At 46.4% G+C, this 13702-nt stretch overlaps 1 long non-coding RNA gene across 2 annotated transcripts in view; it reads left to right on the top strand.

Annotated features, from left to right (window-relative positions):
• The first annotated feature begins 247 nt into the window (after nt 1–247).
• LOC138745697 (uncharacterized) overlaps nt 248–13702 on the top strand; it is a 34028-nt gene continuing 20573 nt past the window's right edge. Inside the window, exons 1-2 of one of the 2 annotated variants that reach the window (XR_011346421.1) lie at nt 248–317; nt 9551–9670. This is a non-coding gene — a long non-coding RNA (uncharacterized lncRNA). Of the gene's footprint in view, nt 318–353; nt 414–9550; nt 9671–13702 lie in introns of those variants that run through there. The other variant, XR_011346420.1, reaches the window with a different exon arrangement.

Genomic DNA, 13702 nt, shown 5'->3' with positions numbered 1-13702 from the left:
TGTAATAAATATTTTATAAACTGAACTGCTCTCGGTGTGTGTGTGTCTATTTTCTTTCGGTAGCTCAAACACTGTGACCAATCTAAAATGAACAAAATGAGAGGTATAAGTTTACCCAAGACAGGGGCTTTGCTTTTTCTTCACTTATTTCCTTTTTTTCTGGAGAGGGCTGGTATTCTCCTACCAGCCACTACTCCATTACATGACTCTTCCAGTTTATCTTTCTTATTGAGGCGGATTCCACAATGTAACTTTGTTATTTGAATGAGTTCATCAGAATGAACATGTGATGTGATTTTTACCCGCCGTCTAACCTTGTAAGTGAGTGAGTCCCACTTTTTGACCTTGTTTTCTAATTGGAGTTCGACATTGAAAATGTTTTGTTAGTGAGTTCCACAGTGTAACCTTGTGATGTGAGTGAGTTCCAAAGAATAATCATGTTTTCTTTGTGAATCCCATATTGTAAACGTTATGTTAGTGAGTTCCACAGTGTAAACTTGGTATGTGGGAGATTTGCACAGTATAATCTTGTTTACTTTGTGAATCCCACATTGTAAATGTTATGTGAGTGAGTCCCACAGTGTAAACTTGGTATGTGGGAGATTTGCACAGTATAATCTTGTTTACTTAGTGAATCCCACATTGTAGATGTTATGTGAGTGAGTTCCACAGTGTAAACTTGGTATGTGAGAGATTTGCACAGTATAATCTTGTTTACTTTGTGAATCCCACATTGTAAATGTTATGTGAGTGAGTCCCACAGTGTAAACTTGTTATGTGAGAGATTTGCACGGTATAATCTTGTTTACTTAGTGAATCCCACATTGTAAATGTTATGTGAGTGAGTCCCACAGTGTAAACTTGTTATGTGAGAGATTTGCACAGTATTATCTTGTTTACTTAGTGAATCCCACATTGTACATGTTATGTGAGTGAGTCCCACAGAGTAAACTTGGGATGTGAGAGATTTGCACAGTATAATCTTGTTTACTTAGTGAATCCCACATTGTAGATGTTATGTGAGTGAGTCCCACAGAGTAAACTTGGGATGTGAGAGATTTGCACGGTATAATCTTGTTTACTTAGTGAATCCCACATTGTAAATGTTATGTGAGTGAGTCCCACAGTGTAAACTTGGTATGTGAGAGATTTGCACAGTATAATCTTGTTTACTTTGTGAATCCCACATTGAAAATGTTATGTGAGTGAGTCCCACAGTGTAAACTTGGTATGTGAATAATTTTCACAGTGTGACCTGGTGATGTGAGTGAGTTTCAAAGTGTGACATTTTTATGGAAGTGAACTCCACAGTATCAACCTGTAAAGTTCTTGAGTCTCAGAGTATAAAATTGGGATGTTAAAATGGAAAGGAACTACAAACACTAAAATAAATGGCATTTTGGGAAATGTTTAATCTTTGTTTTCACAAGCTATGAACTGTGTTGTGTATAAATTAACAGCAAATGTAAAACGATTTTTCTTCAAGAAAACAAAATGTACATCAGGAAATTCACATCTACATTTCAATTTTAAATATGTGCTAAAATGTAACTACAAACACTAAAATAAATGCTATTTTGGGAAAAGTTTTATCTTTGTTTTCACAAACTATGAACTGTGTTGTATATAAATTAATTTCAAATGTGAAACGTTCTCAGAGGTTGGAAAAAAATACTTTTCTACAAGAAACAAAATGTAGATCAGGAAATTCACATCCTCATTTCTATTTTAAAAAAACATAATACAAATGCTAAAATGAAACTACAAACATTAAAATAACTGCTTTTTTGGGAAATGATTAAACATTGTTTTGACATCTATGAACTGTAATGTTTAAATATTAATAGCACTTGTAAAACAATTAAAGAAGTTGAAATATGTACTTTTCAACCAGAAACCAGAATGTAGTTAGGGAAATTTGCATTTAAGTTTCAATTTCATCAAGGATTCCACAGTGTCAATCTGTCAGGTTAGTGTGTCTCCGGCGGCTGGCGTCCCTGCGGAGACTATCGACAACTCAACGAGGCAACCATTCCTGACCGTTACCCCATCCCTCACATCCAGAACTTTACGGCCAACCTGCACGGTGCGAGGGCTTTCTCCAAGGTTGACCTGGTGTGCGGATATCACCAGATCCCGGTGCACCCTGAGGACAGACCCAAGATGGCCACATCACCCCCTTTGTCAATATATGCATCTGTATGAGTTAACCCTTGGATTACCAAATTAATCATCCTTTGGAATGTAGCAGGGGCATTTTTCATGCCAAAAGGTAACATGTTATACTCATATAAACCGGATGGAGTTACAAAAGCCGAAATATTCTTTCCTCTCCCAGTTAAAGACAGACACCAGTAACCTTTCAACAAATCCAACTTAGTAAGAAATTTAGCTTTGCCAATTTTATCAATACAGTCATCTGTTCTCGGAATAGGATAAGCATCTGTTTTAGTTACTGAATTAACCTTCCTGTAATCTGAACTGAACCTAATAATTCCATCTGGTTTCGGTACCAGAATACAAGAAAAAAAATCTTTCTGAGTTTGAAGGTCTAATAATGTAATTTTTCAACATATATTCCATCTCCTGATCCATGATTTTACTCCTTAATGTATATACTATATGGGTGTTTATTCATGGGACTTGCTTCTCCCACGTCTACATCATGATAAATCACTGATGTGTTTATTTTGGGACATCAGGAACAAATCTGTAAATTTCAAAATTACTTCCTTCAATTGCATCTGTTTCTTGTGATTTAAGATGACCTAACTTTTCCTCCAAATTTTCCAAAATTGCTGAGTTCGACAGGCGCTCAGGAACCATGGTTTCTTTAAGGTTACCCTCACAAGATTTTGTTGCCATAATCTTATGATCGATAACTTCTTCAACCCTCTCAACAGCAAACACCTCTGAAACAGATGGTTCTCCACTCCCCTTATCCTCATCATAAGGTTTGATGGTGGTGCACATCTCTGTGAATGAACCGGCCCTGTTTGTACCGCTGCGCTGGCGGGGCAGCTGAAGAAGATGGCGCTGTCAGGGCTTTGTTATTGCCTCGTGGCCTCAGTTTGTGTCCCGGGCCACTTAATGACGTCACCACTGCGTGGGGCAGAACAAACGTTGGCCTTAAATTGGGGCGCTCCAAATTCAATTAAACAATTGTCCTGGAAATTCCATCAAGTCCTGTGGTGTTTTCTGTGTGTAGCGGCCATGACATTGGTGACCCTGCAGAGCCCAGATGACATCTGGTCTCAAATCATGGATTCCTCGGCGATCAGCACTGTCTCTGTGAAGCTCCCCCATTCTGGACCCACCGGCCCCGCACATGGATCAGGCAGGTGGAGGCGGAGCTTCAACTCCGGCAGATCACCATGTGTGTTCTACCACATGGTGAGTGTCCTCAACAAGGAAACAGCAGCCAGAGTTGATGATCTGATCCATGATCCCTCTGAGGAGGACAAGTACATTGCCCTCAAAACCCTCCTCCTCAGCATCTTTAGACTCCCCTTGGTCACCATTATCCCTATCCATGATAGGCCGAATTAATGCTATTAAGATGATGATCTTACCTAAATTTTTATATATATTCCAAGCTATACCTATTTTTGTTCCTAAATCTTTTTTTGATAAGGTCGATTCTAAATTGTCCTCGTATATCTGGCAAAACAAGAATCCTAGATTGGGGAAAAAATATTTACAGAAATCTAAACTAGAGGGAGGGTTGGCATTACCCAACATTAGAATTTATTACTGGGCAATTAATATTAGTTACTTAAGGTATTGGTTGAATTATTCAGAATTATCTCTAAATCCCCATTGGGTAAATTTAGAAATTAAACCGATACAAAATTTTTCAATTAGCTCTATTTTGGGAGCTGCTCTCCCTTTTACACTTACTAAATTATATAAACAAATTGATAATCCAATGGCTAAACATACACTACGTATATGGTTTCAATTCCGGAGATTTTTTGGCCTAAGTCATTTTATCTTGGAAACTCCTATTGTACTAAATTTCCTTTTTCATCCCTCTCTAATTGATCAAGCTTATTTACTCTGGAAAGTTAAAGGTATCACATGCTTTTCGGATTTATTCTTGGATAACTCTTTCATGTCATTTGAACAATTATCCATGAAATATGATTTACCTCGATCTCTTTCGATATTTGCAGATTAGGAGTTTCTTAGTTTCGACTTTACCCTCTTTTCCCAATCGGGAGACTACGACTGTTTTAGAGGATATACTATATTCAAAATTCCCTCCAAAAGGTGTGATATCTAAATTATAATTACAAAAATAAATTCTGGGACTTTTGAAAAGTTTAAAAATGATTGGGAAGGAGAACTCAACCTTCATATTTCTAATGAAAATTGGAATAAAATTCTGCGACTGGTAAACTCTTCTTCTCTATGTGCAAAACATTCACTAATACGGTTTAAAGTTGTTCATAGAGCTCATATGTCTAAAGATAAACTCCATCGCTTTTATTCTCATATCGATCCTATATGTGATAAATGTCAATTGGAAATAGTTTCCCTTACACATATGTTTTGGTCCTGTCCCTCTTTACAGAATTATTGGAAGGAAAATTTTTCCATTATATCTACTGTTTTGAATATTGATTTACAACCACATCCCATTACTGCAATTTTTGGATTACCTATGATAGATTTGACTTATTTATCTCTTCCTGCGGATCGTATGATTGCTTTTCTTACACTAATGGCTAGAAGATCTATACTATTAAATTGGAAAGAGGTAAATCCTCCCACTGTTTTCCAATGGTTTACCCAAACCATACTATGTTTAAATTTAGAGAAAATTAGAAACTCTGTCTATGAATCCCCTTCTAAGTTTGAGTTAACCTGGCGACCATTTATTCAATATTTTCATTTGTGGTGAGTTGATCTGGCTCTGTTTTCTTTTTATGATTATGTATGATAATTGGGCTGTAAGATGAGATCGGAGTGATCGGCGTGGTTTAGCTATATCTGTAGGTTTTTTTTTTAAGTTTTTTTAAATTCAGATTTGTTTTTTCTTCTTTTTTGGGTTTTTTTTTCTCTTTTTTCATATATTGTTATTAATTATATCTTTTTTTTTAGAGATAGTTCACACCCTAAACTGATCAAATTTTTTTTATGATATATTTTTATTATGTAATATTATTGTTTAATATCTCTGTATTAATTCATTACTTACTATGTATTTTTTTTTATATCTCTTTGAACTATATGTGTTTATAAATTATAATAATAATAAAAAGATTGAAAAAGAAAAGAAAGACTCTCCTGTCGGCAGCACGCAGCCAGGCTGATGCACCTCAATGGCCTGGGGGTAGACCTATATAGTATATACATTAAGGAGTAAAATCATGGATCAGGAGGTGGAATATATGTTGAGAAATTACATTATTAGACCTTAAAACTCAGAAGGTTTTTTTTCTTGTATTCTGGTACCGAAACCAGATGGAATTATTAGATTCTGTACAGATTACAGGAAGGTTAATTCAGTAACTAAAACAGATGGTTATATTATTCCTAGAACAGATGACTGTATTGATAAAATTGGCCTTGATGGACGAGATGCTTGCACTGATAGAAGGTCACAGACCCTGCCTGATGCTTGAGCAAGCCTACCTCGAACAAATGCCAGAGGACATCCCGTTCCTGCAAGCAGACGAGCACTTCTCAAATCCCAGGACAGTCGCAGCCCATGCCGATGTGTTTGGCGGACAATGAGAGAACGAGGCCACCATAAACCAGGTCAAAAGCCCTGTGCCTGAATGACCACAGCCCAGACAGAAGACGGAGGAGCACCAGTCGACCTTGTGCTTCTACAGGGGCACAATTCCTACTTCTTCAAAGCCGCCACCATCGTCCCTGGGCCGAAGAAGTCATCAGTTCTTGCCTCAGTGACGGCTGCCCTGTTCCACTTACATCTACCATCATGAAGTGCTTTGAGAGTCTCATCATGGGGCACATCAACCTCCTGTTGCTCCCCTCACTGGACCCCCTGCCATTCGTATATTGATCAAACTGCTCTATGGATTATGCCATCACCACCTCCCTCCATTTAGCCTCACCCATCTGGAAGCAAACACAGGTCTGTTGGAATGTTGTTCATTGACTTCACTTCAGCCTTCAACCCAATCAGACCTCAGTACCTGATGGAGACGTTGAACCTGCTGGGCCTAAACACTTCCCTCTGCAGTTAGATTCTTGACATCCTGTGGGGGAGATCTCAAGCATTCTGGGTCACAATCAGGACTTCCCAGATCATCACCCCTCCCCACCTCACCCGGGCTGTGGGCTTGTCCATTGGTGTCTACTCTGCTGACCCATGGCTGTGCAACTAGACTCAGCTCAAACCATATCCTCAAGTCCATTGATGATGCGACCGTGGTGGGCCTTATCAGCAAGAATGATGAGTCAGTGTTGAGGTGCAGTTGCTAACAGACTAGTGCAGAGCCAACAGTCTATATCTGAACGTTAATAAAACCAAAGAGATGGTTGTCCACTTCAGGGAGGCCCGAAGGATCACTCTTCACTGACCACTGACGGCTCCACCGTTGAGGTTGTGAAAAGGACCAGGTTTCTTGGTGTGCGTTTGGTGGAGAATCTCCCCTGGTCCTCAACACCAGCTCCATTATCGAGAAAGCCCAGTAGCATCTCTTCATCCTCTGAAGGCAGAGGAAAGTTCATCTCCCACCCTCCATCCACACGACATCCTACAGAGGATGTATTGAGAGGATTCGGAGCCATTGCATCACACTCTGGTTTGGAAACTGTACCACCTCAGACCTTAAAACCCTCCAGAGGATAGTGGAATCAGCAGAGAATATCATTGAGGTCTCTCTTCCTGCCATGATGGACATCTACAAGGCAAGATCCACGTGGAAGGCAAATAATATGGTGAAAGACTTCACACACCCTTCTTGGAAATGGTCTCCATTCTTCCTTCTGGAAGGAGCGTTCGGGCCCACTCATCCAGATTGTGTAACAGCTTTTATCCGCAAGCCATCAGGCTCCTCTATTCCGAGAACATATGTGTACTCGTATATCATGGGTTTGTTTTCGTGGGTTTTTAAAAAAATTGTCTTATGACTTAATAGTTCATTCCGATTTATGTCAATATGCTCCTTGTTCCTGGAGAAACCCTCTCTCATCTTTCCTGTGATATTAATGGCAATGGTTTGAATGATAAATAAAGGTGACTTGACCACTTGGATTTCCTTCCCTTCAGACCCCAAAGAGTACGGATTGGTAAACTCATCTCCTCCACAATCAGGAGCGGAGAGTCACAGGGTGGCCAATTCCATCTCCTGCTCTATTCTCTTTGCACCTATGACTGATTCAGAAATTACATTTTCCAATCACTTATTAGCAAATGATACCACAGCAGTGCACTGTATAAAAAGGGTCAATGGGTCAGCACACAGGACGGAGACAGATATCTTGGCTGAAGCAATATAACACCCACTGTCTGCGTCAAAGAGCTGATTGTGGACTTCATCAATGTGTGACAGAGTATATAGATATGTTTTTGGGAGATCAATTGGGAAAGGTTTGTTAGAGCACTGTTCAGGTGTCCCAGCTATATTCATCCTTTATGAGTGACGAGCCACCTGCTGGTGAGGGGTAACAGGAAGTCCTCCCTATGGCGCTCCATTCCATCCAGTCGCTACTATGTACCATGACCAACACTACTCGTCACAAGCTCTTACTCAATTTGGAAAGTAGGTCGACATCGAGAACAACACTCCCAACCTGGATCACCACTCCGGGTCCAGTCCTTCTCAGGAAGCACGTGAGGAGAAGCAAGAACCGACCCCCTGGTGGAAAGGGCGAACCTGCTCCACAACAATCCCACGTATGCCTTTGTGGATACCCGGATGGGAGGGAGAACACGGTCTACATCAGGACCTGGCAACCACCAGATCAAAGGGTCTGTTGCCTCAGGTGCCCTGCAAGTCACGGAGCTCATTCTCACAGCCCCCAGTCAGGGCCTCGGGGGATCCAGTTCAGGAGGAAAGTGCATCCCCCTCCACCATTGAGCCAGAGGACCAGCCCACCTCTCCTCCCTCACAAGGGGACCAGGAGACCCAAGGAGCCTAAGGCCCCCCCCCCCCAGTGCTAAGGTGCTCCACCAGGATCTCCAGGTCCCCGCATCACTTAATTCTGTAAATTTGTAAATGTATATTTTTCAACTTTTCTTCTGAACCCATGATCTGTCTTCATTCACAGACCCTAAATTCTACAAGAAGGGGTGAATGCAGTGAATTGGGATTCACTGGTAGTGGGTCGGGAAATGTTTGTATTGGAATATATGGGTCAGCACAATGTCAAGGGCCGAAGGGCCTGTGCTGTGTTTTGCAGGAAAGTGCACAGTGATTTTTTTTTCCAAAAGATCAGGTTGTATTTGACAAAATGTGTGGTGTTTTGGGGTCAAAAACCACAACTTTGCAGGGCCGAAATGTGGGCAGTTTTCTTTTAAAAAGCCCAAACTGTGATTTACAAATTGTGTGTTTTGGTTTAAAAACCATGTCTGTACTTTGCAAAAGATGAGACAATGAGACCTAGGAGCAGGTCGGCCATTCAGCCCATCGAGTCCGCTCCACCATTTCATCATGAACTGATCGATTCTCCCACCGCCCCACTCCCCTGCTTCTCCACACAGCCTTGGTACCCTGACTGTTCAGAGAGCTGGGACTGGGAGAACATGGCAGCACTGGCAGAACTGCAGACCCATGGAGAGCGGAAACCCAGTGCTCCGTCGTGGGCTCCTACCATCCAGTCTGAATGCTGTTGGATCCGGACAGGCTTTAAAAACCTGTACATTGACCTGATGCTGGTTTTATTTGAAAAATACTGCAGCCGTGGGGGCCGCCTCCAGGATAGCAGGGCCTATGATTGGCAGCAGCCAGGAGAGGTGAGAGACTTCGGGGAAGCAGAGGACTGGCTCAGGGCACCAGGAAATGGGGAGCCCAACCCGGTTTAAGAAGGAGATGCAGAGGAGGTGACCCCTGGGACAGGATCACAGCGGCAGCCCAGAGAGGGGTTCTGTCGTTGAACCCACAGGCAGGGGGGCGGGGGCGATTCGAGGGAAGCTGCTGACAAGTGCAGTTGAGGGATTCACAGGACTGCAGGAGACTGGCTCAAGACTGGCCGAAGGGGATCCAGGGATCTGAAGCAGGATGAGAGAGGGGACCGAGGTCCCTGAAGGGTTCCTCATCATGATGGGGGCTCAGATCTGGAGCTCAAGCTGCTGATGGTTTGGACTAGATTCTGTGTGGTAACAGGGGCTATGGGAGGGTTGGAGGCAAATTGACGGACGCTCAGTGACTCTGGGAAGGTCTCATTTGCTTCTCTTTTTCTGACTGTAAAGAGGTGCTTCAAGCAATTTCTGCCAATGTCAAATCTGTCTGCCCTACAGCAGATGAAAAACAAATTTTGTGTAATGTTGCACTGTCTTTATTACATGGCAATAAATTGAATCTTAACTCTTGGAAATGTGAGAGAGATCTAACTCTTTCATTTGTCCACACAGAGAGTGGTGCTGCCTGGAATGTATTGGCGAGGGTGGTGATCGAGGCTGGGACAACCGGGACATTGAAGACTCTTTGACAGGCAGATGGATGTAAGGATAATAAAGGGTGACGGGTGTAAGGTAGGTTAGATTGTTATGGAGTAGGTTTACGTCGGTCAGCACAACATTGTGGACTGAACGGCCGGTCTGTGCTGGAATGTTCTGTGTTCAATGCTGTTGAGCAAATAAGGAGGGTTCCAACAGTCCCAGTCAGGATGGTGATAAAGATGGGGACAGATGTGGCTTTGGTGAGGGCCCCTGCTTCAGCTCCAACTCTTCCCAACAAAGCCTGTGCACCGTGTACATGGCTCAATGTCCGTGGGACCTTCTCTCGTTGTCTTGTATTTCCTTGTGACAGGAAAGGAGGGGACTTGAGCTCTGCTTCCCTGTTCTCTCCGAAGAACTGATCCCAATTCTCCTCATATTTTTGCTGAATCATTACAATTAAATGCAGTTTGAATTTCCAGACTTTACTGTGGCATTCCCTGAAAAAAATTATTTCCCGCCACTCAGATCTTTTCACAGAGTCATAAAGTTTCACAGCGTAGAAACAGGCCCTTTGGGCCAACTACAGATTGACTGTCAGAGTTCAGTGCATGACGTCACATTCAACCCTGAGATTCTTGTTCCTGTAGGCGAGGCAGAGTTACCACTTCTTGGTCATGCCAAAAAGAACCAACTCAACCTATGCAGGGAAACAAATAAAGAACAACTGGGAACAAATGGTGCCATATTGATTCCGATTTATTGTCAAGTACACACATAAAAACTCAGAGATTCATTTTTCCTCTGGACAGACACAAATACCACTTATTGGAGGTCTAAAAAACTGTACACAACATCCACATGTAAACACATGAAGAACTGCAAACAAAGTGTACAATACATTTGAAAAAAATCGTTAAAGTCTAAACATAAGAATCCTTAAATGAGTCCCGTAAGCCAACTACCCAGAGCCGACGTAACCCCACTACCCACAGCTGCCTTAACCCCACTACCCAGAGCCGCCATAACACCGCCACCCAGAGCCGCCGTAAAGCCACTAACCAGAGCCGCCATAACCCTACCACCGAGAGGTGCCGTAACCCCACTACCCAGAGCCACCGTAACCCCACGACCCAGAGCCAATGTAACCCCACTACTCACAGCTGCCTTAACCCCATGACCCAGACCGCCATAACACCGCCACCCAGAGGTACCGTAACCCCACCACGCCATAACCCCACCATCCAGAGCCGCCGCAACCCCACCACCCTGAGCCACCATAACCCCACTACCCAGAGCTACCATAACCCCACTACACAGACCCACCATATCCAAACTACCTAGAATCACCTTAACCCCACTACCCAGAGCCAGCGTAACCCGACTACCCAGGCCACCATAACCCCACTAAACAGAGCCACCATAACCCCACTATCCAGAGCCATCGTAACCCCACTAACCAAAGCCACAGTAATCCCCACTACCCAGCGCCAACGTAACCCCACTACCCAGAGCCACCGTAACCCCACTACCCTAGCCACCATAACCCCACTACCCAGACCCACCATAACCCCACCACCCAGAGCAACTGTAAACCCACTCTCCAGAGCCACCGTAACCCCACTACCCGGAGCACAATAACCCGACTGCCCAGAGTCATCGTGACCTGACTACCCAGATCCACCGTAACCAAACTACCCAGAGCCACCGTACCCACACTACCCAGAGCCACCATAATCCAACTACCCAGAGCCACCGTAACTCCACGACCCAGAGCCGCCGTAACTCCACAATCCAGAGCCGCCGTAACCCCACTACCCAGAGCCACCGTAACCCCACGACCCAGAGCCACTGTAACCCCATGACCCAGAGCCACCGTAACCCCACTATCCAGAGGCACCGTAACCCCCACTACCAGAGCCACTGTAACCCCACTACCCAGGGTCACCGTAGCCCGACTACCCAGAGCCACCGTAACCCCACTACCCAGAGCCACCTTAATCCCCCTAACCAGAGCCACTGTAACCCTACGACCCAGAACCACAAAAATCCCACGACCCGGAGCCACCTAAACCCCCACGACCCAGAGCCGCCGTAAACCCACTAACCAGAGCCGCCATAACCCTACCACCGAGAGGTGTCGTAACCCCACCACTCATAGCCGCCATAACCCCACAACCCAGAGACACTGTAACCCGACAACCCAGAGCCACCGTAAGCCCACGACCCAGAGCCACCGTAACCCCACTAACCAGAGCCACCGTAACCCTCACTACCCAGAGCCACCGTAACCCCACTACCCAGAGCCACCTTAATCACACTACACAGAGCCACCGAAACACCACGACCCAGAGCCACTGTAATCCCACATCCCAGAGCCACCGTAACCCCCATGGCCCAGAGCCACCGTAACCCCACTACCGAGTGCCACTGTAACCCCACGACTCTGAGACACCATAACCCCACTACCCAGAGCCACCGTAACCCCACTCCCCAGAGCCGCCATAACCCCACTAACCTGAGCTGCCGTAACCCCACCACCCTGAGGCGCCGTAACTCCACCACCCAGTGGCGCCATCACCCCACGACCCAGAGCTGCCTTAACCCAATGACCCAGAGCTGCCGTAACCCATTACACAGAGCCGCCATAACCCCACTACCCAGAGCCACTGTAACCCCACTACCCAGAGCCGCCGTAACCCCACTACCCAGAAACGCCGTAACCCCATTACCCAGAGCCACCGTAACCCCAATACCCAGAGCCGCCGTAACCCCACAACCCAGAGCCGCCCTTACCCAACTACCCAGAGCCGCCGTAACCCCACTACCCAGAGTCGCCGTAACCCCTCTACCCAGAGCCACCGTAACCCCACAACCCTGAGCTGCCATAACCCCATGACCCAGAGCCGCCGTAACCCCACGAGCCAGAGCCACCGTAACCCCACGACTGAGAACCGCCATAACCTCATGACCCAGAGCCACTGTGACCCCATGATCCAGAGCCGCCGTAACCCCACTACCCAGAGCCGCCGTAACCCCACGACCTAGAGCCGCCGTAACCCCACGACCTAGAGCCGCCGTAACCCCAATACCCAGAGCCGCCGTAACCCCCAACCCAGAGCCGCCCTTACCCAACTACCCAGAGCCTCCGTAACCCCACTACCCAGAGTCGCCGTAACCCCTCTACCAGAACCGCCGTAACCCCACGATCCAGAGCCACCGTAACCCCACGACCCAGAGCCGCCGTAACCCCATGACCCAGAGCCGCCGTAACCCCACTAGCCAGAGCCGCCGTAACCCCACTAGCCAGAGCCGCCGTAACCCCACGTCCCAGAGCCGCCGTAACCCCACGACCCAGAGCCGCCGTAACCCCACGACCCAGAGCCGCCGTAACCCCACGACCCAGAGCCGCCGTAACCCCACTAGCCAGAGCTGCCGTAACCCTAGTACCCTGAGCCGCCGTAACCCCACTACCCAGAGCCGCCGTAACCCCACAACCCTGAGCCGCCATAATCCCACGACCCAGAGCCGCCGTAACCCCATGACCCAGAGCCACCGTAACCCCACGACTGAGAGCCGCCATAACCTCATGACCCAGAGCCACAGTGACCCCACGATCCAGAGCCGCCGTAACCCCACGACCCAGAGCCGCCGTAACCCCACGACCCAGAGCCGCCGTAACCCCACTAGCCAGAGCCGCCGTAATCCCACTAGCCAGAGCCGCCTCAACCCGACTACCCAGAGCCGCCGTAACCCCACTACCCAGAGCCGCCGTAACCCCACTACCCAGAGCCGCCATATCCCCACTACAAAGAGCCGCCGTAACCCCACTACCCAGAGCCTCCGTAACCCCACTACCCAGAGCCGCCGTAACCCCACTACCCAGAGCCGCCGTAACCCCATTACCCAGAGCCGCCGTAACCCCACTACCCAGAGCCGCCATATCCCCACTACACAGAGCCGCCGTAACCCCACTACCCAGAGCCGCCGTAACCCCACTACCCAGAGCCGTCGTAACCCTACTACCCTGAGCCGCCGTAACCCCACTACCCAGAGCCACCGTAACCCCCACTACCCAGAGCCACTGTAACCCCACTACCCAGGGCCACTGTAACCCCACCCTGTGCA

This window comes from Narcine bancroftii, chromosome 11, assembly GCF_036971445.1.
Source record: "Narcine bancroftii isolate sNarBan1 chromosome 11, sNarBan1.hap1, whole genome shotgun sequence".
In the NCBI taxonomy this organism is placed as follows: Eukaryota; Metazoa; Chordata; class Chondrichthyes; order Torpediniformes; family Narcinidae; genus Narcine; species Narcine bancroftii.
The sequence above is the reverse complement of the archived record's forward strand: the minus strand, read 5'-3'. Positions and strand labels throughout refer to the sequence as shown.